General features: G+C 40.4%; 1 long non-coding RNA gene across 2 annotated transcripts; it reads left to right on the top strand.

Moving 5' to 3' along the window:
• Positions 1 to 2,409: 2,409 nt before the first annotated feature.
• LOC148909803 (uncharacterized) lies at positions 2,410 to 12,081 on the top strand. 2 transcript variants are annotated; one of them, XR_016120249.1, is made up of 4 exons: positions 2,410 to 2,538; positions 3,563 to 3,862; positions 6,944 to 7,029; positions 9,414 to 9,886. It is a non-coding gene; the product is annotated as an uncharacterized LOC148909803 (long non-coding RNA). The 2 variants fall into 2 exon arrangements; XR_016120250.1 differs by lacking the exons at positions 6,944 to 7,029; positions 9,414 to 9,886 and adding an exon at positions 11,205 to 12,081.
• Positions 12,082 to 23,141: the final 11,060 nt, after the last annotated feature.

Raw genomic sequence — 23,141 nt, 5'->3', positions numbered from 1 at the left:
ACATAAAACTCTTAAAAATAAACACTTAAAAATTTCAAGTTAAATGAAAGACATTCATTGTAATTTTCACTAAACCTGACATCGTGATATCACATTTACTCCGACAAAGGACTAACGTCCGAAACGTTAGTTTCTAAACATCACAAACCATACGGTGTATTAGTTAAATCAATTCTCCTACTGTTCGATTCCAAACACCTACTCCTGTGTGGGAGAGTAGTAAGGTCGAAATTCGTTCTCGCCTGAGTCCTACGCAGGTAGTAACTTTGACATAACATGGCAGAAAATTTTTTCGGAAGCTATGATAAAAAATGCATAAATAAGAACAATCTTTTGTGCATAACTTGGGATTCGAACCCACAAAAAAAAAAAACTCAAAAAAAATCGATTCTACTTTGCCATACCCCCGAGACATCCGCAGAGCTGAGGCGTCGTATGGACTTCGGACCTGACGGCGATTAAATCCTTCTGCCCTTGGGTGTACGAATTACGCAAGAAAATGTTCTAGCCGAAGCATCAGGGGAGAGACCAGCCGGCCCCCAGACCATATAGGCTAATCCCTTGCATCTCTGCCACGCACGGAATCGGTTGAGAAAATAACATCAAAAAGGCTAGTCTATCTGGTGCATTGTTTTCACGGCTATTGTTATGCTGATTACGTATATTGAAGTGTGGTCCAGTGGGAAAAACTTGGGCATCGAAAATACTGAGTCAAGCACGTCTAAGGAGGATTAGTATTTGGATGGGTGGCCTAAGCATTATACCTACTCAAAAAAGATTTTCAGCCTGAATTTTTTTAATCTATAAAGCAAAATTATCTATTAGCTGTGGAGAATCGCTTGAAGTTTCTTTAAGAAAATAAAATACTTCCAATCAATTGGAATTCGCTCTTATTCTGTGTCCCGCGAGGAAAGACAAGCACTATCAATTTGAACTCGGCCTTTTTAAGAGCCTATCAAGCGTACAGCATCTCTTCCTTATTTCATAGCCCTTAAAAAAAGGATGTCCTTTGCTTTCTTTTTGAAATGGTTTTCGTTGCCGACAGAAGAAATCGATAATGCAAACCAGGATCCTCGTAAAAAAATCAATTCAATCATCAAATAGAGAATATCTCTGTGAGAATAAACTCAAACTGACTAATCTTACGTTAATGTTAGCTATGACCACCAATAGATGTGAAAAAGTAGATCCTTGACCATAATCTTATGCTTTATAATTAGAATCCAGTGAAAGGATTTTTGAAGCTCCCAATAAACTATTGAGCCATATTCGTCCATTAAGTTTCTTTTGATCTGTTTCATGTATTGATTTGTTTCTTTTGGTGAAACTACACCCGGGATGTAGTCTTGTAATAAGAAAATCCTAGACCGTATTTAAAAAAATAGTTAATAGTTAAAAGTAACCTTTTATTCAAATGACCGTATTTAAGAGTATCCTTTAATTCAAATGACCGTATTTAAGAGTATCCTTTAATTCAAATGACCGTATTTAAGAGTATCCTTTTATTCAAATGACTGTATTTAAGAGTATCCTTTTATTCAAATGACCGTATTTAAGAGTATCCTTTATTCAAGTGACCGTATTTAAGAGTATCCTTTAATTCAAATGACTGTATTTAAGAGTATCCTTTTATTCAAATGATCGTATTTAAGAGCATCCTTTAATTCAAATGACTGTATTTAAGAGTATCCTTTAATTCAAATGACTGTATTTAAGAGTATCCTTGCTCATATTTAAAAGAGTTTTCTTTTTTCAAATCACCATATTGAATGGTATCACATTGACCATTTTTAAGAATATCGTTTTTTCAAACGAATATATTTAAAAGGGCATCCTTTTCAGTTTCAAATCACTATATTTAGTTACAAGGGGAATAATGCTGCACTCTAGTAGACCCTATCTATCTGCGCAGGTAGCCAGAGCTCCATAGTCGTTGTAACTATTTATTTGGAGCTAACAGCTGATGTACAGCGTGCTTAGTAATCGAAAGGCTCTTATAAGGGAATGTATGGAAACACAACAGGGACTTTGACAATTTCTTTCGCGACTTCATATCCACTGCAAAACCGAATTTTCTCGGTCATATTCGACAAGGGAATAATGTTCAACAAGAAATTTCCAGCTGCAATACTGCTATCTAGTATTTTTCACACATCCCTAGGGAATAGGGCTGTTCATATTTTTATGCTCAACATTAAATTTATCCAATTGTTTACATTTTCAAAATTTTCTAATCTTCAAAACATCACTATTCTTGTTTCATGATTTTCATTTACATATTTTTATGTAATAATCGTAATAACTGATATCGATATTTATAAAATTAAAAATCTTGTGCGGGAGTCAATTATGACAAGGCGTTCCTGATCATTCTTTGACAAACCGAGTGTGGATTGGGACCAATACAGAGATCCTTTTGTGTTATTTTTTTCTTTTCATCGAAGTTTGTCTTTTTGCTCTGAATATTCTTCAAAAAAGAGAGATTTTGGATTACGTTATCGGAAAGAAGCATTTCTTTAACACCAGTGGATTAGAATGGTACAACAATTCAACGTTTTTAGGTGTTTTTCGTGTAAAAGAATTGAAGTTCATCAAGTGAGTTTATCTTTAATTCGAAGCACTGGCCTATTTTTTTATTAAATTGAACTAAAGCAAATCTAAATCTGCACATTCCTGCAGTTTTAAAATGCAAAGTTCTAGGTGGAAACTAATTCTGATTACAAAACGAGGGGGCACGGAGAACTTTTGTATTAGCAAGTTCACCATTAGGTCCCAAGTTGAAAAATTCTAGTTCAACCCGAGTCAAAAATTTCATCGATTTTCTTGGGAACTTTGCATTCTTTTCCAACGTAATAACGATATTTTTGTTTAGACCAGTTAGGCGATTCATGTCAGTGATGTTACTTTGATTCAAACTTATTTGTACTCAGTAGCAAGCAACTCACTTTGCTCACTTGGTGAACTTGTATGTATATATCAGTAATACTGAAGAAAGGAAGAAAACAAAGAAAAATGTATCTATTCTAGATCTGTCACTGTAGAGGGTTAGAGTCTGGTGAAGTATGTCAAAGGCTTAAGAAATAATTTTCTTAGACTTGATATAATTTAGATGTGTTTTTCTTTGAGAGGGGGAAAGGGGTAGGTTTTCAGTTATCATATTAATATTCAAGCACCTGACGGGTAATCTTTCCAGTGACTGTAACTGATCCTCTTAGGAAGCGAAGGGTGTTGAGGGATGAGAACCCACTAGCTTTGGGTAGTAGACTTTGACAAAAAAATTTTCTTGCTGTTTTTTGTTATATCAACCAACATGTTGGCCAGCACATCTCTCATAGGAAGGAATTCATTCTAACAATAGAGTCGAGGGAGAGACATTTTGCTAGTAATTGCACTAAAGTTTATTAATATTTTTTCAACTCTCCCCCCTCCCCCTGCCTAGTTTAGCCATTTATAAGCCCCCACTACACTTTTAAGGGTTGCTTTAGCATGCCACCAAAACACTTCAGACTTTATATAGTTTGCTCTTTATACTATATATACCTATTGTTTGAACTTGTTTCAGGTAAAAAAGACCAATAAATGAATAAATTATGTGAAGTATGTGGAGAAAAGCAGTCATTATCAAGGATTTATGGCCAAGGGAGTACTCCAGATTGTAGAAAGCATGATCAGAAGCTAAACAAAATACAAGGAGAGTGAGAACAGTTGATAGCAGAAAAAGTTATAGATGTTGATGTTGAAGAGTTTAGTTGTTGTGAATATGAAGAGACAGATACTGAAAAATTGGAACAAGAAAACTTCAGCAACAAAAGAGACCACGCTGGAAGTAGATGGGAGAAGTGTATAGAAAGTGAAATAGAAAGTGAGTTAATATGTATGACTATTTATTTTGATTGCTGTAATATGGATGCATGATAGTACCCACAGTAATGATGTTTGTGATGATGACATTGTTGAAACAATCAGAAAATTAGGAAATCCATAATTATGCCATTTCTTCCGTCCTCTATCCTTCCCTTCCTCCCTCATTTTTTTAATACTTTTGTCATTATCTCCCTCCCTTCACATACCGTAAATCCTCTATTTAGCCCCCCGGGGGGCTTATTTATTTCAGGCACGTTTAAGGCTTATTAGAAAGAGGGGGCTTAATTGAGAGGGGGGGCTTATTGATTTAGTTGAAACGCAGTAAGTTTTGAGAAACAAACTGTTTTGGTTATGTTAGTGATCTACCTTATCAAGACTTTAATAAATCACCTTTAATCAGCACACGTGATTCTTTAGTTGTGAAGGGGGAAGGGACAGGGGGGGGGAGGCTAAAAAGAGGGGGGGGGGGGCTTAACAAATTTCTTCGTTTAAAAAGGGGGGCTATTATTTATTTGAGAGGGGGGCTATATAGAGGATTAATACGGGATATTTATTTACAACATACAACACTCAACTCACATGTTGCTTTTTACGGAGGGAGGAAACTGGAGATCCCGGATAAAACCCTCATGGCAAGGGAGAGAACATCACATCAAACAAACTCAACTCACATATGACCCAGTCTGAGCCATGGCTCAAACGCGGACCACAGTGGTGAGAGGCGAGCGGTAAACCACTATGCCACCCATACATCCCACCCAAAAGTCAAGCCATGTCAGTTCAAAGGATTTATTTACAATTGTTGACGATTTGGTGACGATTGGTGGAATGTATAAATATTACAATAACAAAAAATTTATTCCAATAATTTTAAGGCAAGCAACAGGACATTGATCCTTGGGCAACTATATATTTGTTAGGAAAGCAATTGCCCTCCCAAAAAAATGCTAAAATTAGAAATTTTACCTACCAAGTCTAAAAATAATGGACCTTTCTTGAACAACGTTGGGCTAGAATAGAACCATTGCATGTGATGCCAAAGCAGCTCAATTTGGAGGATAAAACAAAAACAATTCAATCTCCTGAGAGGTGGAAACCTATTTCTAAGTTCTCCAAATTGAGCTACATTCTGGCAAGCTGTAAGGGGTCAATTGGAACTTGCCCACCCAGGTTGAGCATCTTGATAAGATCATGGAAGATCTTGCAAGATCATGGAAGATCTGGCAAGATCTTGTATTAAGTTATTCAAGATCTTAGGTATTCAAGATCTTGGCACGATCTTGTTAAGATCTTGTCAAGATCCTGATAAGTTCTTGGTATTTCTTAACAGAGGTTTTAAAATCATAAACTCATAAAATCTTGCCAAGATCATGTGATGATCTTAACAAGATCTTAATAAGATCTTTGTCAAGATCTTAGTATGATCTTATCAAGATCTTTCCAAGATCTTGTCATTATCTTTGCAAGATCTTGTACAATAGTTTAAAAGATCTTATCAAATTCTTGTCAAGATCTTTACAAGATCTTTTCAAGATATTTTAAAGATCTTGTCAAGATCCTGATAAGATCTTGTATTTCTTAACAGAGTTTTTAAAATTATAAACTTATAAAATCTTGCCAAGATCATGCCATGATCTTAACATGATCTTAACAAGATCTTAATAAGATCTTTGTCAAGATCTTAGTATGATCTTATCAAGATCTTTCCAAATCTTGTAATTATCTTTGCAAGATCTTTCGTCATCAGAACTGACTTCATCACTTGGACTGGAGCCTGTAGAAGTCCCTGATTCAGTATCTGATTCACAACATTGGAAGGCAAAATGATTGCAAATATTGTTTCGGTGAAGTGAAGCAGTATCCCAAACATACTCGTCAGAACTGCTTGAACTGCTCGGTTTGTTGTCATGTTCGTCGGAATTGCTTGAACTGCTTGGTTGGTTGCCTTTGTCGATATCCCTAACATCTTTTTCGGAATCCCTTTGACTGCTGGGTTCTTTTTCTTCAAAGACATCATGATTTTTTTGTCGGGGTAGGTTGAACTGATCAATTCTTTCTTTTTATGGCCATCACAAACATCTTCGTCTGAATCACTTGAGCTGCTCAAGACATCACTTGAACAGCTCAGTTCTTTATCAGAAATATGCAAGTTCATGCTTTTTTGCCTAAGTAACTGTTTAATTAATTGCCCTATTTCACTATGACGTCACTGCTTGTTTATGTGGGGGATAGAATCACCAAATTCAATAGAAAATTCAACAAAATTTGCTCCTAGCGAAATAGTTTAATATAAAATAGCCTGGTTTTCAGATATAATATGTGTTAATATGCACTAAAAATATTCTGAGCATTTGCTGGTTATTCTACTTGTCTTCGTGGATTGATACGGGTTTTAGAACAATTTTCGGTGAATTTGCATTGATTTGACCCCGTCCGACGACCATGATCCTTTGCGTTTAAACCCAGGGGTGGGGGGGGGGGGGGTACTCTTGCCAGTTTAGGGTACGGATGTGCCGCTGAGCCCTCTGAACCCTGACCCTCAGTTCCAGAGTAAAATCGCTGAAATTCATACCCTGTTCCAGAGCAAGATCGCTGAAAACCATAACCTTTTCTGGTAGCGCGAAAATCGATACCCTGTTCCAGAGAGGAGAGAGCGTGATTTCGTATACCCTGTCCCAGAGCGAGCGCGATTTCATATACCCTGTTCCATACCCTGTTTGGCGGCACGTACCCGTATAGCGAAAATAGGGGAGTACCCCCCCCCCCCCCCCCGGGCGTTCAAACAATAGATTGTTTTGATGTGACGTTATAGTGAAATAGGGCAATTCAAACTGTTCCTTCCTCTGCCTTTCATATTTTTGAATAATAAAAAATCACGAACTTTACTCTCGATTCTCCACTATTTATGTAATCGTTGGTCAGTGTTAGGCATTTCCCGCGCATCCCAATCGCAGGAAACATTTTGTACAATTTCTCGTGTGTCAAATATCAAATAACAAGAAAAATTTCATTGGTCTACAGAGTCACGTGTATTTTTCAAAGATTAAGAGTCCTCACGTGCTTGTTGTATTTCAAATAGTTTCAAGCGTCAAAGAAGGTTAACGGGGAAAAAACGGAAAACTATCTCGCTACCATGACTTCAAGAACAGTTATAAACGAACAAAGGTAAGTTTTGTCTTCCCATTATTCCAAAATATAGTTGATACAACTTTTACGATTTAAAAAAGCGATATATTGATCTCTATGAGAATAACGCACAAACTTTGAAATTTAGACTTTGATCTTCCCTTCGAGAACGCCGCGCTTATTCTTTCAAAAATGTTGGACCGTATAGTGTGATCGTCCCTTCGATATGCCACGCTATTAAACTTAGAGTTCTTTCAAAGGTGTTGGATCTGATCTTCTCTTCGAGAATGCCGTGCTAACTTAGAGTTCTTACAAAAGTGTTGGATCGCATAGTGATCTTCTCTTCGAGAATGCCGCGCTAACTTGGAATTCTTTCAAAAGTGTTCAATCGTACGGTGATCTTCTCTTCGAGAATGCCGCGCTAAATTCAAAAGCTTGGAATTCTTTCAAAAGTGCTCAATCGTACGGTGATCTTCTCTTCGAGAATGCCGCGCTAAATTCAAAAGCTTGGAATTCTTTCAAAAGTGCTCAATCGTACGGTGATCTTCTCTTCGAGAATGCCGCGCTAAATTCAAAAGCTTGGAATTCTTTCAAAAGTGCTCAATCGTACGGTGATCTTCTCTTCGAGAATGCCGCGCTAAATTCAAAAGCTTGGAATTCTTTCAAAAGTGTTCAATCGTACGGTGATCTTCTCTTCGAGAATGCCGCGCTAAATTCAAAAGCTTGGAATTCTTTCAAAAGTGCTCAATCGTACGGTGATCTTCTCTTCGAGAATGCCGCGCTAAATTCAAAAGCTTGGAATTCTTTCAAAAGTGTTCAATCGTACGGTGATCTTCTCTTCGAGAATGCCGCGCTAAATTCAAAAGCTTGGAATTCTTTCAAAAGTGTTCAATCGTACGGTGATCTTCTCTTCGAGAACGCCGCGCTAAATTCAAAAGCTTGGAATTCTTTCAAAAGTGCTCAATCGTACGGTGATCTTCTCTTCGAGAATGCTGCGCTAACTTAGAATTCTTTCAAAGGTGTTGGATCGACCTGATCTTCTCTTCGAGAATGCCGTACTAACTTAGAATTCTTTCAAGAGTGTTGGATCGTATAATGATCTTCTCTTCGAGAATGCCGCGCTTATTCTTTCAAAAGTGTTGGACCGTATAGTGTGATCGTCCCTTCGATATGCCGCGCTAACTTTCAAAAGTGTTGGATCGTATTATGATCTTCTCTTCGAGAATGCCGCGCTAACTTAGAATTCTTTTAAAGTGTTGGATCGTATAGTGATCTTCTCTTCGAGATGCCACTTAGATTTTTTTCTTCAAAATACGTGTTGGATCTGAATTTCTCTTGGAGAATGCCGCGCTAAATTTCAAAAACCCTAATTAATCAGTACTTGATGGCCAAACTTTATTTTCACTGGTTTGAGATTTAACGAGTTATTAGAAAATATAAGCTATTTTGTGATTTGATAAAAAAACCTAGCCTTAACATACTTGAGCAGATAAAAATGTAAATTTGTATCAGCGCAATATAAGTGTACTTTAGTTAAGGTTACTGGAGACCTTCAGGGGTATGTTTGTCTTGAACTCTCTCTACGCAACACGTTCAACAAGACCCCTAATACTATGTATCGTTTGAAAGGTCGTTTTGTGATTTTCTAATTTGAAACAATGCTGGAGCCTTAAACACAAATCGGGCACGTTTCGTAGAGGTGAATTAATGGCATTAGCGTTAGCGTGTATAGCCAAAAGAACCTCACTATGTTAATAAGCAAAAGATAATATACAAAAGGGTATGAGCGATTTTTGATATTTTTCGTCTTTTATGCAGTAAAACATTAACCGGCATTGAAATTTTTCGACGTTACAACTTTAAAATTTGATAACTTTTTAAAGAAGCAAAATATCAAAAATCGCACACACCCTTGTAGTTTATCTTTTGCTTATTCACATGGTGAAACTCTTTTGGCTATATGCACCAAATCAATGTCCAATAGTTCACCTCTATTGAACGTGCCCGATTTGTGTTTAAAGCTCCAGCATTGTTTCAAATTAAAAATTCTTTTTTAAATAATATCATTTTCTGAATCATTAGTATATGACCTTTAAAACGATATATAGTTTTATGGGGTTTTATTTAAAGTGTTGCGTAGAGAGTCTTAAATGAAACATATCCCTGAAGGTCTCCAGTAACCTTAATAATATTTCCATGGCTTTGAAATAAAGGCTGACTCAGATCAATCTAAGAATTCGAAAATGAAGCATTCGCTTCAATTTTTCTAAGGCAATACTGTAATTCTTAAGAAATTATTTCCTTTGCAATATTGATATATAAATAAGGTTTATGTAACTCAAAAATAAAATTAAAAAATATTTTTCTGAAATAGAACCTAATCATTCAGAAAACAAACTAATTTTCTTTTTTTTCTGTTTTAGAGGTCACCTGCATGCCAATTATGGCAGAGACAAAGTTCAGAGAAGCAACAAATTGTAAATTGTCAGGAAATTGTCAGGGAAAATGAGTACACTATCTTACAATTATTCAGGGTGTTCTATTCAATTTTGTGCTATATCCACTCAATTCCTCAATTATGAAATGAAAGAGTTAGTTACTAGTTAATTTTTCACTATCAATTGAGAAGGTCACTTCTATTAACTATTTCAATAGTCATTGTCGTAACAAATCTTTATAAACTTTACTGTATCTGTCATTATACAGTTATGATAAATTTGATCATAGTTTTAATAGCAAATTAAAATTAGAATCAAAATGGTGGTAACCATGCTTTAATCAAGATTCACATTTTGCATTTTCGACTTTTCATTTCTTGTTTGTTTAGCTCAATATGACTCACACATTACTTCAAAGTGTTTAAAACATTTCTTCTTCCTGTGTTTAAAACATTTCTTCTTCCTGTGTTTAAAACATTTAAGAAATGTGTATGAAATATTGTTGAACATAGAATATTGTCAGTAGAGATTTGCATGAAATTTAAGTTTAATCTAAGATAGCTTTTAAATTTTCATGTACTTTATCAGGATTTGATACATATGTTTTCAATAAAGTTTACATAATTATAATAAAGCCTTACAAGTTTCATCATTATCTGAAATCAGAAATCATGTTTGCAAGCCATTAGAACTTGTTATAACCTCCTGCAGAAGACCCTGAAAGATCTTTAAAATATCCTGTATTTCCTGAAAAGAGCCTGTAACATCTAGGCATGGCTATGAAAGAAGACTTTGTTCAAGATCCTGTAAGATCTTGCCATGGCCATAAAAGATATTGTCCAAGATCTTATAAGATCTTGCCATGATTAAATAAGATCTTGCCATAACAATAAAAGATCTTGTCCAACTTCCTGTAAGATCATGCCATGATTAAATAAGATCTTGCCATGATTAAATAAGATCTTGCCATGATTAAATAAGATCTTGCCATGATTAAATAAGATCTTGCCATGATTAAATAAGATCTTGCCATGATTAAATAAGATCTTGTCCAACTTCCTGTAAGATCTTGCCATGATCATGACAGATCTTACTAGGACTATGAAAGATCATGTAAGATATTGCCAAGATCATGTAAGATCTTATCAAAAGCATGAAAGATCATGCCAAGATAATGAATAAACTTGCCAAGTTCATGCATAAACTTGCCAAGATCATGTAAGATCAGGCCTGATCTTGCATGATCTTGGACAAGATCATGTAAGATCAGGCCTGATCTTACATGATCTTGGCAAGTTTATGCATGAACTTGGCAAGTTTATTCATTATCTTGGCATGATCTTGGACAAGATCTTGTAAGATCCTATTTAAGATCTTGCAAGATTCTTATAAGATCTTAACAAGATCTTAGCAAGATGTTCAACCTGGGCAGTCAAATGTTTGCCTTTCTGGTCGTTTTGACCAGTAACATTGAGCCAGAAACAAGATATACTGATCTGAAACTAACTTGGCCTGTAATCATGACTGGTGACTGACTCAGTAGTTATTTGGTAAAAAAAACAAATCTTGGTAAAAGTGGTCTATGTTCTGGTGAACCATTTTTCAATGGACCCTTCTCAATATTATCTTGGGTAATATGAAAATTATAGAAATTTGACTTTCTTTTATGGAAGTTGTGGCATTTCTTTTGTAGTGTATCATTGTAGTTACTCATATTTAGTCCATGCCTAAACTCAAACGTTTTTTTCACTTTTGTCTTTTTTTTCTAATCCGCAGCTATGAGTAATCAGGCAACAGACGACTTGCACTGACAGGAACGAACTTTGGAAATGAAAAGAGCAGCTCAACTTTAGTAAGGGGGTGATGTTTCAGCTCATAATGTTGACTATAGGATAAATGGTATTAAATATAAAATGGAGTATTTTATGAGGATTTGTATGGGAAAATGTGCTGGATGGCAAAGAGCATATATACCATACAAATCCTTATAAGACATCTGTTTTACAATTTAAAAAAAAAAATCTACAAAGTTTTCCCCTGTCGTATCACAGCGTGGGACAATCACAATAACTTACCAATTTCTCACATGCTGATTGATTTTTTTTCATCTCTATGACAGGACAGACAGATAAAGCTGATGTCAACGAGTGTGCACTCTTTCCATTGGTTGTTTTAATCGCTAAAAATTAGAAAAGTTTTTATTGTTTTTGATATTGCAAAAAACAAATAGACATCAGTTTTTTATGTGTCTGTACGCTTATGGATGATAAATTTTTAATTCTACTTTTTTGCTTTCTATGACCTAAACCTCTTTCACCCTACTAATATTGAGGTGCTCTTTTTATTCCTGATGTTCATTTTAACACAGCTACTGGTTTCAAGGGAGGTAGGGTCACATGACCTGTTAAGCACATAAATGGAATAACAGCTCCATATATGAATGATACATTAATATTAAATAGTGAAAGGGTTAGGGTAGAAGCATGAGATATGCAAATTATAATTTTGTATGTCCTATTTTTAAGAGGCAAACTGAAGGTGGAATAACTTTCTGTCTCCACTGCAAAATTATGGAATAGTCTGCCACAGTTGATTACAGAAAACTTTCAAATGTTACATCCTTTAAGAATAAAAAGATATAACTAGCTAAAAACTAGTGTGAGCTGCGTCGGTGTTTCTAAAGTAGTATAGGGAATGGGGGTTCCAGCGCAATCTCAACACGGGCAAGACCCGTGTCAAAAATCCACCTACGGAAACAACCCACTCCAAGTGTGGTTGGGGGCAACAGCGCAAATATGTTAGTCTATATATGGAGTGCGAAGAATGTAAGAGAACTTTTAAGAAAGAAGCGGATTTGAAAAAGCATTTGAAAATGAAGACGAAGTGTATGAGCAGTTATGATTGTGGATGTGGTAAGAAGTTTGAGACTAAGGTTAAATTGTTTTGGCATTGTCAGGACTGTGAGTACGACTACGACGACCTAAAAAGTGCTTGGTATTAGGTATAAAATATTTCCTATTATATAGATGGAATCCCAAAGCAACTTCAGCACGGTGTCAATACCCGGTAACGGTGAGATTGACGTTAGACAGTTTTGGCGTCAGTCAGAAAGGAAGGTTAAAAGGACTCTCCGAAAAGGTATAGAAGAATTAGGAGCCCTGAAAGCGAGCATAATGGTAGAAGTAAGTTTGTCAAAAGACGAGGTAATGACGACAGCAATGTTGCGATCAAAGTCGTTAGTGATATTAGAATCCACGAATCTGGATAGGTCACTCAGTGAAGCCTTAGAAGCAATAATGGAGTCGCTGTCTAACTACACGAAAGAAGGAGCGGGTTGGACAGTAGAGGAGGTTGAAGGAATAGAGATAAGTATGGCCAGGTACGTACCCATACGAGGGGGGAGTTACGTACCGCTACCAACGTGGGTAGAAAGGAAGAAGGCTATTGTAAACGTGAAGAATGAAGACGATCGATGCTTTATGTGGGCAATCAGGTCTGCACTGTATCCAGCAGAGAAGGATCCCTGTAGGACAAGTAAGTATCCCACAGATGATTTAGAGTGGGATGGTGTGGAATTTCCCATGCAGTTGATAGACATCCCCATATTTGAGGAAATAAACGATCTAGCAATTAACGTTTACGGAGTCAGAGAGCAGACGATAGTACCGTTAGTTCTGTCAAAAAGTAAAGGAGAGCGCGTACATTTATTCTACCACGGCGGACACTACTCATGGGTTAAACACATTAGCAGACTATTCTACAGACATACTAAGCACAAAGGCAAAAAGTACTTCTGTGACTGCTGCTTGCTGTCATTTACATCCTTAAATACCCTAAAGAAACACGATGAGATCTGCCGCGGAGTCGAAGAAGTGGCGCAACGGATCCAGATGCCCACCAACAAAGAGCTTTCATACGCAGACCATCAAAAGCAGATGCAGGTACCTTACGTGATATATGCAGACTTCGAAGCGTTGATAACTAAGGAAGAGCAGAAACGTGGTGCCACGAATAAGGTAGGATTACACGAGATCTGCTCCTTTGGTTACATAGTAGTCAGATCAGACGGTAAAGCAAACCCTCCTGTGATTTACCGAGGTAAGAACGCAGCTAATGAGTTTCTAGAAGCATTGCGAGAAGAGGAGGGGGAGATTAGAGAACAATTAAGACGTCCAAAGAAGATGGAATTTACCAAAGAGAACCAGGAGGCTTTTAACAAGGCAAAAAAATGCCACATTTGTCAACATACGCTTCTTCAGTTTGGAAGACGAGCCAAGAAAGCGTGGGATGAAGATGGAAAGTATCTAGGAGAAGCTCATTTTAAATGCGGGAAGTATGCTAAGAAAGGTGAGAAGCCGGGAAAGCCCTCCACGCACTGCATTCACTGCCACAAAGCATTTGTTGAGGATTTCTATGTGGATAAGGTTAGGGATCACTGCCACATCACGGGTAAATACAGAGGAGCGGCTCATTGGAAATGCAATATAAACTTCAAAGTAAATCCAGACATGGAGATTCCGGTGTTCTTTCACAACCTCCGCGGTTACGACTCCTATTTGCTACTACAAGGAACAGACGGCTCCGACGTCAAATGCATACCCAACAACAAAGAGCGCTACATGTCCGTAACTGTGGGTAAGCTAAAGTTCTTAGATTCGCAGCAGTTTATGGCGGACTCCTTAGCAAACCTCGTAAAGTATAACACCAACTTTCCCATTTCCAGTCAATACGGCGCGGAAAGGAAAGGAGTCTACCCATACGAATACATGGACTCCTGGGATCGATTCAAAGAACCCCTACCACCCAAAGATCGCTTCTACAGCACCCTAAACGAGTCCGGTATAAAGGATGAGGAGTACCAGCATGCGTTAGACGTGTGGGAAAAGTACTCCTGTGAGAACATGGGTGACTACCACGACATCTACCTAAGGTCTGACGTAGTGCTGCTCGCAGATGTTTTCCAAAGCTTCAGAAAGATGGCTATGGAATATTACGGATTGGATCCCGCTAATTTCTACACGGCTCCTGGGCTCAGCTGGAGTGCTTTGTTAAAGAAGACAAATGCGCAGTTGGATCTCCTAACGGAGTACGACATGTATCGGTTTATGGAAGACGGTATTCGTGGCGGCGTATGCGGACCCAGCCGACGTTACGCCCGCGCAAACAACCCCTTAGTAGAGCACGACCCAGAGAAACCAACCACATACATTTACTACCTGGATGCGAATAACCTTTATGGTTGGGCAATGTCACAGTACCTACCTGTGAGAGACTTCGAATGGGATCCAGTGAAGCCGATAGACTTCTACATGCAGGTAGGAAAGGAGGAAGACAAGGGTTACGTCTTAGAAGTGGATCTGGAGTACCCAGAGCGCCTGCACGACGAACACAATGAGTTCCCCTTAGCACCAGAAGCGATAGAGATACCATTTAAGCAGCTAAGTCCGCTGCAAAAGCAAATGTGCCCTGGTTACAAACCGTACAGGAAACTAACTATGAACCTGATGGATAAGAAGAAGTATGTGGTACATTACCGCAACCTGCAGTTCTACGTGCGACACGGAATGCGCGTAGAGAAGATCCACAGAGTCCTAAAATTCACGCAGGAACCCTGGATGCGCCCCTACATTGACTTTAACACGCAAAAGCGTACCGCAGCGAAAAATGACTTCGAGAAAAACCTTTTCAAACTGATGAACAACAGCGTGTTCGGAAAGACAATGGAGAACATCCGCAAGCGCGTAAGCGTAAAAATAGTCAGCACCAAAGAGGAAGCAGAAGCATACGTGTCACAGCCAGGCTTCGTTAGATACGTAGAAATGCTGAACTTCTACGTGATTCACATGAAAAAGGCAAACCTCTTACTAAACAAGCCCGTTTACACAGGCTTTACGGTGCTGGATCTATCGAAGCTGCTTATGTACGAGTTCTACTACGATAAGCTTAAGCCAAAGTACGGAGACCGCTGTCGCCTCCTGTACACAGACACCGACTCCCTAATTCTAGAAGTGCAAACGGAAGACGTTTACAAAGACTGCCTCCCCGACATAGACGAGTACGACACCAGCGGTTACCCGAAGGAGCACTTCCTTTACTCTGCGAAGAATAAGAAGGTAATTGGGAAGATGAAAGACGAAATGTTAGGAAAACCCATCGTGGAATACGTGGGTCTGAAACCAAAGATGTACAGCGTGCTAAAGTTAGACGGCGTAGAAAAGAAAGCTAAAGGCGTAAAAAAGTATGTGGTTAAGAAGGACATTACGCACGAGTCCTACCTCAACGTATTACGAACACGCAAGGAACAGCGGCATAAGATGAACAGCCTGCGCAGCTATGGTCATCAGATACATAACGTCACGCAGGAGAAGGTGTCACTGTCTGCATTTGACGGTAAGCGATGGATGTGTGATGACGGAGTGCATACGATAGCATTCGGACATCACACGATAAGCAGTTCTTCTTTGACGAACCCACGAGTGGGACCATCATGAAGATAATACAAGATGGGCTGACCCTTCTTAGCTATCGCACTTCGGATCTGGTAAGTTTCCAAAGACCAATTAGGATCCGTAGCTCTTTTGGATCCTCCTTCTAATTCACCCGGCTCATAGAGATATCGAACCGTGACATTACCTAATTTCTTTTCCTGGGGGAAGACTGCCCTCGAACTTCTGACGTAGGACTTGTGTTCCACGTGTTTCTTTTTTATGGCATCCCTGGGTTTCATTCCCGTAGCCCTGGCCACCTCGTTGTTCAAAGCCGCGACGACCTGGGGGAGCCTCTGAGTCCATTCCCTGTTGCGTTTGGAGGGATCTTCCAGCTCTTTCCAATACTGGTATCCAAAGAGACGCTCTGCCAAGGTCTTATTGAATCTTTCGACGATGCTCTGACCCCTGTGGTACTCAGCTTTGGCTCTCCTAATCTTAGTGTCGTGGTCTTTCAGGGTCTTAGTAACCACGCCCATGAACTCCGTTCCCGCATCCACTTGCAGCAGCTTAGGCCATTTCAAGACGCGCTTATAAATCCTACCTAGGGCTTCTGCGACTTCCCCAGAATCCTTGCTGATTATGGGTTCGGCGTCCTTGTATCTGCTTGCGATATCAACTACGGTCAAAGCGTACCTATAGGTCTTTCTTCTCACCTTGTCATGTGGTAAGAAGAGCAAATCCGCCTGATGAACTTCATTAGGGGTATTTACGGTAAAGCTGGGCCTGGGAATGTACTTGGGCACGGGAAGATAAACCTGCCAGAGGGTTTGTTTTTTCAACCAGTTCTTAGCCGTTTCGTCTGATACCCTGGCCGCGGTCGCGAGTTTCTTGATAGCTGACGCTCCTCTCCAATAGCCTTCCGGCCCATAGTAAATCCTTTTAAGTTTGTCCTCTACGCGGCCCATTATATGAATTCCAAAACAAGATTGATCTTACGTCCGTTAAAATCCACCGTCTTTCCGTCCACTTTAATGGTGATGTTTATGCTTTCTACCAAATTAGATAAGTCATAGCTCAAAGAAATGGGAGTGTATTCTACTGGGTCAAATGGATTACCTTGGGGCAGAAACTTGGACATAAGAGAAGACTTTTCTCCATTGTTGTAACTATGGACCAAGTCGCAATAGACTTCATAAGAGGATGCGACTTTCCATTTCACATCATATGTACTGCCGCTATTTATCGTGGTACTAGTAAGGCCCAGGAGTTCTACCAATAAACTGTCCTTTAGATTGGCGCTCCCATTATTTTTCTTAAATGTCATTTCATGGGGTAATCCTGTGGTAAGAGTATATCCATGCTTTGCTAGCTCCTTAGCCAGTGTTATGGGGGTGTAATGGGAATCTGGTATTTTTGGTTTGGTGCCGGAAGTCACGACGACAAAGCCATTAATTAAATTATACCAAGAATTGTACAAAGAGCAACTAACCAACCGAACCCTTTCCGCGCGGATGGGAGGATTCAAATACGTGGTAAAGTTATTCTTGTCGCTTTCCAAAAAGACGATCATTATATTAGATACGCCAAAGCCACGCCTCCGGCCAGCCCTGCGACTCCCACGAATACCAACTCACTATTTTTTTGTTTCTTAGAAGGCTGGTAGTAATTCTTGAACTGAGGCTTTCTTAACCCCGTTAATGCCGCGGGGTGTGCTTGCGCATAAAGTTTGAAGGCGTAGTCTGTGTTTTCGAAGTTCTTATCCGCCTGCATTTTGTCTTGGTAGTTCTTATCCAACCAATCCCTGTAAGCTTGTCTTTTTTCATTCCAAGTTGCCACGTCCCGCTGATATTTCTCCAGCGCTAAGTCGTGTCTCTTCCTTTCGGCGGCCAAATCTCCGCTGCGATCACCTCTAACTAATCTATCCAAATATTGACCGCCATAATTAGCCCCTGTAAATGCTAAAGCTGCAATGACTCCACCTGCGACTAAGCTAACCATTATACATTAGGTAGGTACTTTTCCTTCCGTAGGTAATCCTTTACCATGATAGCCCCGCCTACGGCAGCGGTCATCTTAGCAAAGTTAGCGAAGCTCTTGCTTGGGTCTTCAGTAAAGTCTTCTTTGAGCACTTTCTTACCTACCCAACCAATACCCGCAACAATAGAAGTAATGATAGCTGCTTCTTCAACAGTTTTCAACAACGCGGTCGACATTATATTACAAAGCGAGAAGGTTATTCCATTTCAGGGATCTTACTTTTTCTAACCTCCACAGGTGCGTGATATGTTGCGGCCTCCCACTTTACTTTTGGCTTCGTAGCCCGCCATTGTAAGTAGAGGCTGCCTGCTGCTATAGCGACTCCTAACGCGCCAATGACGTACCCAGGATTGATAAAGGATTCCTCTCTTCCTCCACCTTTTCCTCCTTCTTTGCTTTGTTCTTTTTATTCATCTCCGCGAGCTTCTTTCCGGCAGCGACTCTGCCCGGAGATTTAGCCTTGGTAATCTTGGTATCTTCTACGGGAGCCTTTTCTGGTTGTTCTTCGGTGTCACTCATCTTATATTAAGGGACTTGAAGGACTTGACAAGTAACTTGATGACGACTTGACAATGACTTGGCAATGACTTGACAACGACTTGACTAAGTACTTGAGAATGACTTAAGGACGACTTGACAACGACTTGACTAAGTACTTGAGAATGACTTAAGGACGACTTGACTAAGTACTTGAGGTGACTTGACAACGACTTGACTAGGTACTTGAGGCGACTTGATCAGGTACCTCAGTAAGTGCTGCCTGGAAGACCTTTTCAACGTCTCTGTTCTTCTTGAAGTCCTTCCAAGATGTTCCGAAGGAACCTAGTACCTCCTTCAAGTCGACGTGCTGAGCTACGTGAAGTGCCGCAGAGGCGACTGCCATTAACTTACCGCACTTCAAAGACAACCAGCCGCAGGTTATCTTAAGTTCTTGGGATATGACATAGTCCTCGCTAATGTCCTTTTGTAGTTGCTCCACGTCGTCTATGGGCAGCGCAAGTCCAAGCAATTAGGTTGCAAGTCGGATAGCGGAGTCTGCGACGGCGTCCGTGGTCTTACTTGCAAGGGCAGCCTCATACCTCTTATGGAACTTCTTAACCTCCTCTTCTGACAACTTATTAACCTGCTCATGGGTAAGTTCCTTACCTATCATTTCTTTACACTTCCCCGAAGACACAAGGATGTTAAGTTGTTCCTTGAGGTTACTTTCATCTAACTGCGTGGGGACTTCATCTAAGAGCTGCTCAATGTCCATATACATTAGATCAAGATTCACCGTAAGGAAACCTCAAAGAGAAGATCATCTTGGAATGTTGGTGCGTTTTTAAATGCCGCATGTATTCGTGCAGCTGTTCCTTGCTATCTCACCGCCGTAGTCACTTAAAATGGTTTCCAGGTCAGACTTGCTTGGAGTATAAAATACTACGAGAGAGCCTATGTTTTCCCTAAAGGGCTTAGAGACGCTGGTAAGTTGCTGGGAAAGCAACCAAACGCTGATATTGTCATGCCTACCGCTGAAAGCAAGCTTCACTAATTCGGAGGTGCGTCTTTTTACGTCGTCCCCGCAGGCGATGTCATCCAGTATGAGCAAGGTTTGCGTATCTTTAGGGAATTGTTTGTGCCAGAACTTAAGATGGCTGGATAACTCGTTAGGATCCAGTATGTCCACAAAGAAGTCGTCGTCTTTCACTCCTATGCCCGTCCAGGTGCGGTTATTCACGTAGGTGGGGCATAATAGCACGATGTAGTCAAAGCGGTATCTAAAGGATCCTAATAGCTGCTCTACCACGAACTGGGTCTTTCCGCAGCCGGTGGGTCCTACTATCAGAGCATTGCAGGGAATATGATTCGGATCCATTATATATACAATGGAACCAGTGGAAGCAGTAAGAAGGATCGCCGGCGACGCAAAGGATAAAAAAGACACCATAGAAATGCAAAGGGAGGAGATAGACCGGTTAAAAGAGCGCGTACAGGAATTGTACGATGAAATGTGTGGTCTGAAGCGCGCGGAACGGTTTGGCGCGCTTTTGACAATGGCGACGTGGGCTAAGGAGTCCATTAAGGACTTCATTCGATATCCCCCATAGATATATGGACTGCATTACGTGCGAACTACCTGCTGACTGCATAATCCCTCCCAAAACACCGATACCCAAACCGTGTAAAAAATACACCTGCTGTCACTGTAATAAGGTATTCTCTGAAGAAGACTTCGTTGGACATTGGTGTCCCGCGGATACTAAAGCACAAAGGACTTTAGACGACGCTCGAGAAGAGTAAGAGGTCGCAAAGAAGATCTTACTAAGCCCCAGCAAGAGGAATTAGCATAGGTCTTTCTTTTTTATTGTTATTTTGTTAAATGCTGCAAAGAGGTCTCAAGTAAGGACCTATTTTTTATTGTTATTTTGTTAAATCATCGTAATCGAAGAATGGTTAACATGATTATCTTTTTGCTGGTTTCAACGATGAGAAAGAATGATACCTCATCTTTTAATGGGGGCTTAACAAAATAACAAGAAATAATAGACCCTATCCTAAAACCCTCTTACAGGGTTTAACAATTTAACAATAAAAAATAAGGTATATATAATGAAGTGCGTGCAATGTGATAGAGCTTTTAGTAGCAAGCAGCGACTGCAATACCATCTTTCCAAGAAAGTCTGTCAGAAGACCATCAGCACTGTTTGCGGTGACTGCGGTAAGGAACTGTCCACAGTACAGGCCCTACGATATCACCGCGAGCATAGAGTCTGCCTTAAAGGTCATTGCCGCCGATGCGATGAACCCCTCTTCGAAGAAAACTGGCATAAGTACCGCTGCCGTCGCTATGACCTCACAGATGTGGTCTGCGAGACCCACGGCGATTTAGCAGAGCGATGTTGCCCCCTTGAAACCGGCCGGGTGCTCACGCGACGTAAGAAGGAGATCGACGAAGACTTCGTATGCTTCGACGACTATGAGGGTGTAAGGTGGGAGAATAGGGAACACTGGGATGGCATCTGCGACCGATGTGGCTGTATACGTAGCGGCCAACATATTTGGTGCTGCCTTTACGATGGCCCTAAGCCCTTAGATCATTATCTGTTGGTAAGAAAAGAGTGGAATCTACTTAAGGTATAATGTTACCTTACATCGCAGCGTTCCTAGGAGGCGTGACTATTACCTTATCAGCGTATGAAATGGCGGAAAAAATGAGGGCAGACACAGCAGATGACTACTTATCCGCCCATGAAGAGGATTAGTCGCACAACGGATTATCCTCCGCTCGACGTTCGATGTCAAACTTCCATCGGCCGTTTACCTTACCATGACTGCGTAGGTGTGTATATTCTTCACCCTGCAGTATGTATCTCACACAGTCAGGCGCCCAAAGGCTGTATTCCTGACCGTCGCGTTCTAAGACCAACCTCAAACGGTCGATGTCTTCGAATGCGACGTAGTTTTTTATTCGGTATGAAACGCCTTGCAGCAGATCTCGCCAGTATGCTTGTTTAAGAATCATTATACCTATGAAATATTTTAAGGTGCGTGCTTAAAGTGTCTTGACCTTTGAATGCCTTAATGCACCAAGGGCAAGGAATGCGAATACCGGCAACATATTCGTCTATTTCCCTGCAAAGTAGATCATAATCATTGCTTACGATGGTTAAATATCCATTTTCTTCATATCGTTCCAACATTACCCTTTGTTTCTCGGACAATACGCCGGTGCCTTTGGGTGTCTTCAATTCTATGCATAATCCATTGTATTTATTATGGTTGTTAAGGATCAGCAGATCGGGTTGGCCTGCCTGGTAGCCTTTCCGCCAGCTTTTAATGCGCTTACTTGCGGTGTCCTGCAGTTCTCCAAGACCTGGAACTATGATTACGTGCGAGTAGAACCTACGCACCCTGTGTACGGTTCTATCGTGTATGTCTGCCTCCGTTTCTATCTTAAATGCCATTGGATTTGAACCATTGAATCGCTTCTCCATATCGTATTTACCTGTCTTCCTTAGCGTGGGTAGAACGTCACCCAACACCCATTTCCTGAACTTTTTTGCTTCAGCCTTTTCAGATCCGAATATCAATTCGTAAAGACCTTCCTCCGTCAAATACACGGCATTGGGTTGTGCGTTAAGGGTGTCACGCTGAGTTACACCCTTTAAAGACTTCAAAGTTACCCTGTTTTCCTCTGATACGTGATCAGACGCCGCTTTTCTGGAATTTACGTAACCCAACGCCGCCGCCACCTCCTTCGCTTTGAAGTAAAGTTTATCGCCTTGCACTATGCATTGCAGTTTGGTTTCGTTGTTTTCGAATACGCGAAGCATATTATACCTAAGGAATATTTTTTATCCTTTCGCTTGGCTCAAGGAACGCGAATCAATACGCAACGCTTTTTAGCTGATTCATTTCTACACTCAGTTGCGCGTCTGAGACTACGAAGATATACGCGTTGATCTTAGTAGTGTCGCTGGCATGTTTGGTGCGCTTGATCTCCAACGTAATGCCGTCCTGGGTATTTACCAGCCGCAATCCCTGACCATGTAGGTCTTCGTCGTTCGTCGTGCGCATGTCGATCCACAGCGCATACTTATCCTTAAAGAATTCCTTTGGGCCAATTTGGTCGCCAAACTTACGCGCGACTTCCCGGTACATGTCCTCGGGCTTTATCCCTTGTGAGTAAGCCTTATTAGGCACTCCGTTGATGCTAACACCTACGTTGGTAATGTTAGGATTAAAGAACGCCTCGGAGTCACGCAATCCTGCCGTGTATGTCTTTGCGAACAGCAACATTATCCCTGTAAGGCTGCGCCTGGGAAGGTTAATGCTTTGGTTGATGACCTCTTCGACGTTATTTGTAAAGCTGAACGTCTTGTACATCACGACGTGATCGTAAAGGAAAGCCTTCCCGGAGCTGTATTCCATACCGGCGCTACGTGCCAGCTCTTCGCTGTATACCGTCTCGTACTGCAGCTCCAAGTTCTTGATGAAATAAGGATCCACGGCTGATGAACTTACATCTTTTCCTTGCAGGATGTTCGTAGTATCTGCTAGGGTCACTTCGAACTGCAGCTCGCTTAGCTGCCTTGGGTAGTATGCACCGTGGTTCGTAATAACTTCAAAGTCCAAAGGAACGACATATTTAGTACCATAAGCCGTCTTTATTTCGTCTTCTCCCGAGGCGCTGTCGGTTGCGCTTCTTACCTTGCGTATGGCTTCACTGGCGATTCCCTGCTCTATCCTTTGCGCGCGGTCAAAT

The sequence above is a fragment of the Actinia tenebrosa genome, unplaced genomic scaffold (genome assembly GCF_029948245.1).
Source record: "Actinia tenebrosa isolate PJP-AT-01 unplaced genomic scaffold, QUT_ActTen_1.0 PGA_scaffold1__47_contigs__length_23844297, whole genome shotgun sequence".
In the NCBI taxonomy this organism is placed as follows: Eukaryota; Metazoa; Cnidaria; class Anthozoa; order Actiniaria; family Actiniidae; genus Actinia; species Actinia tenebrosa.
This window is presented reverse-complemented; position numbering and strand designations above follow the sequence as displayed.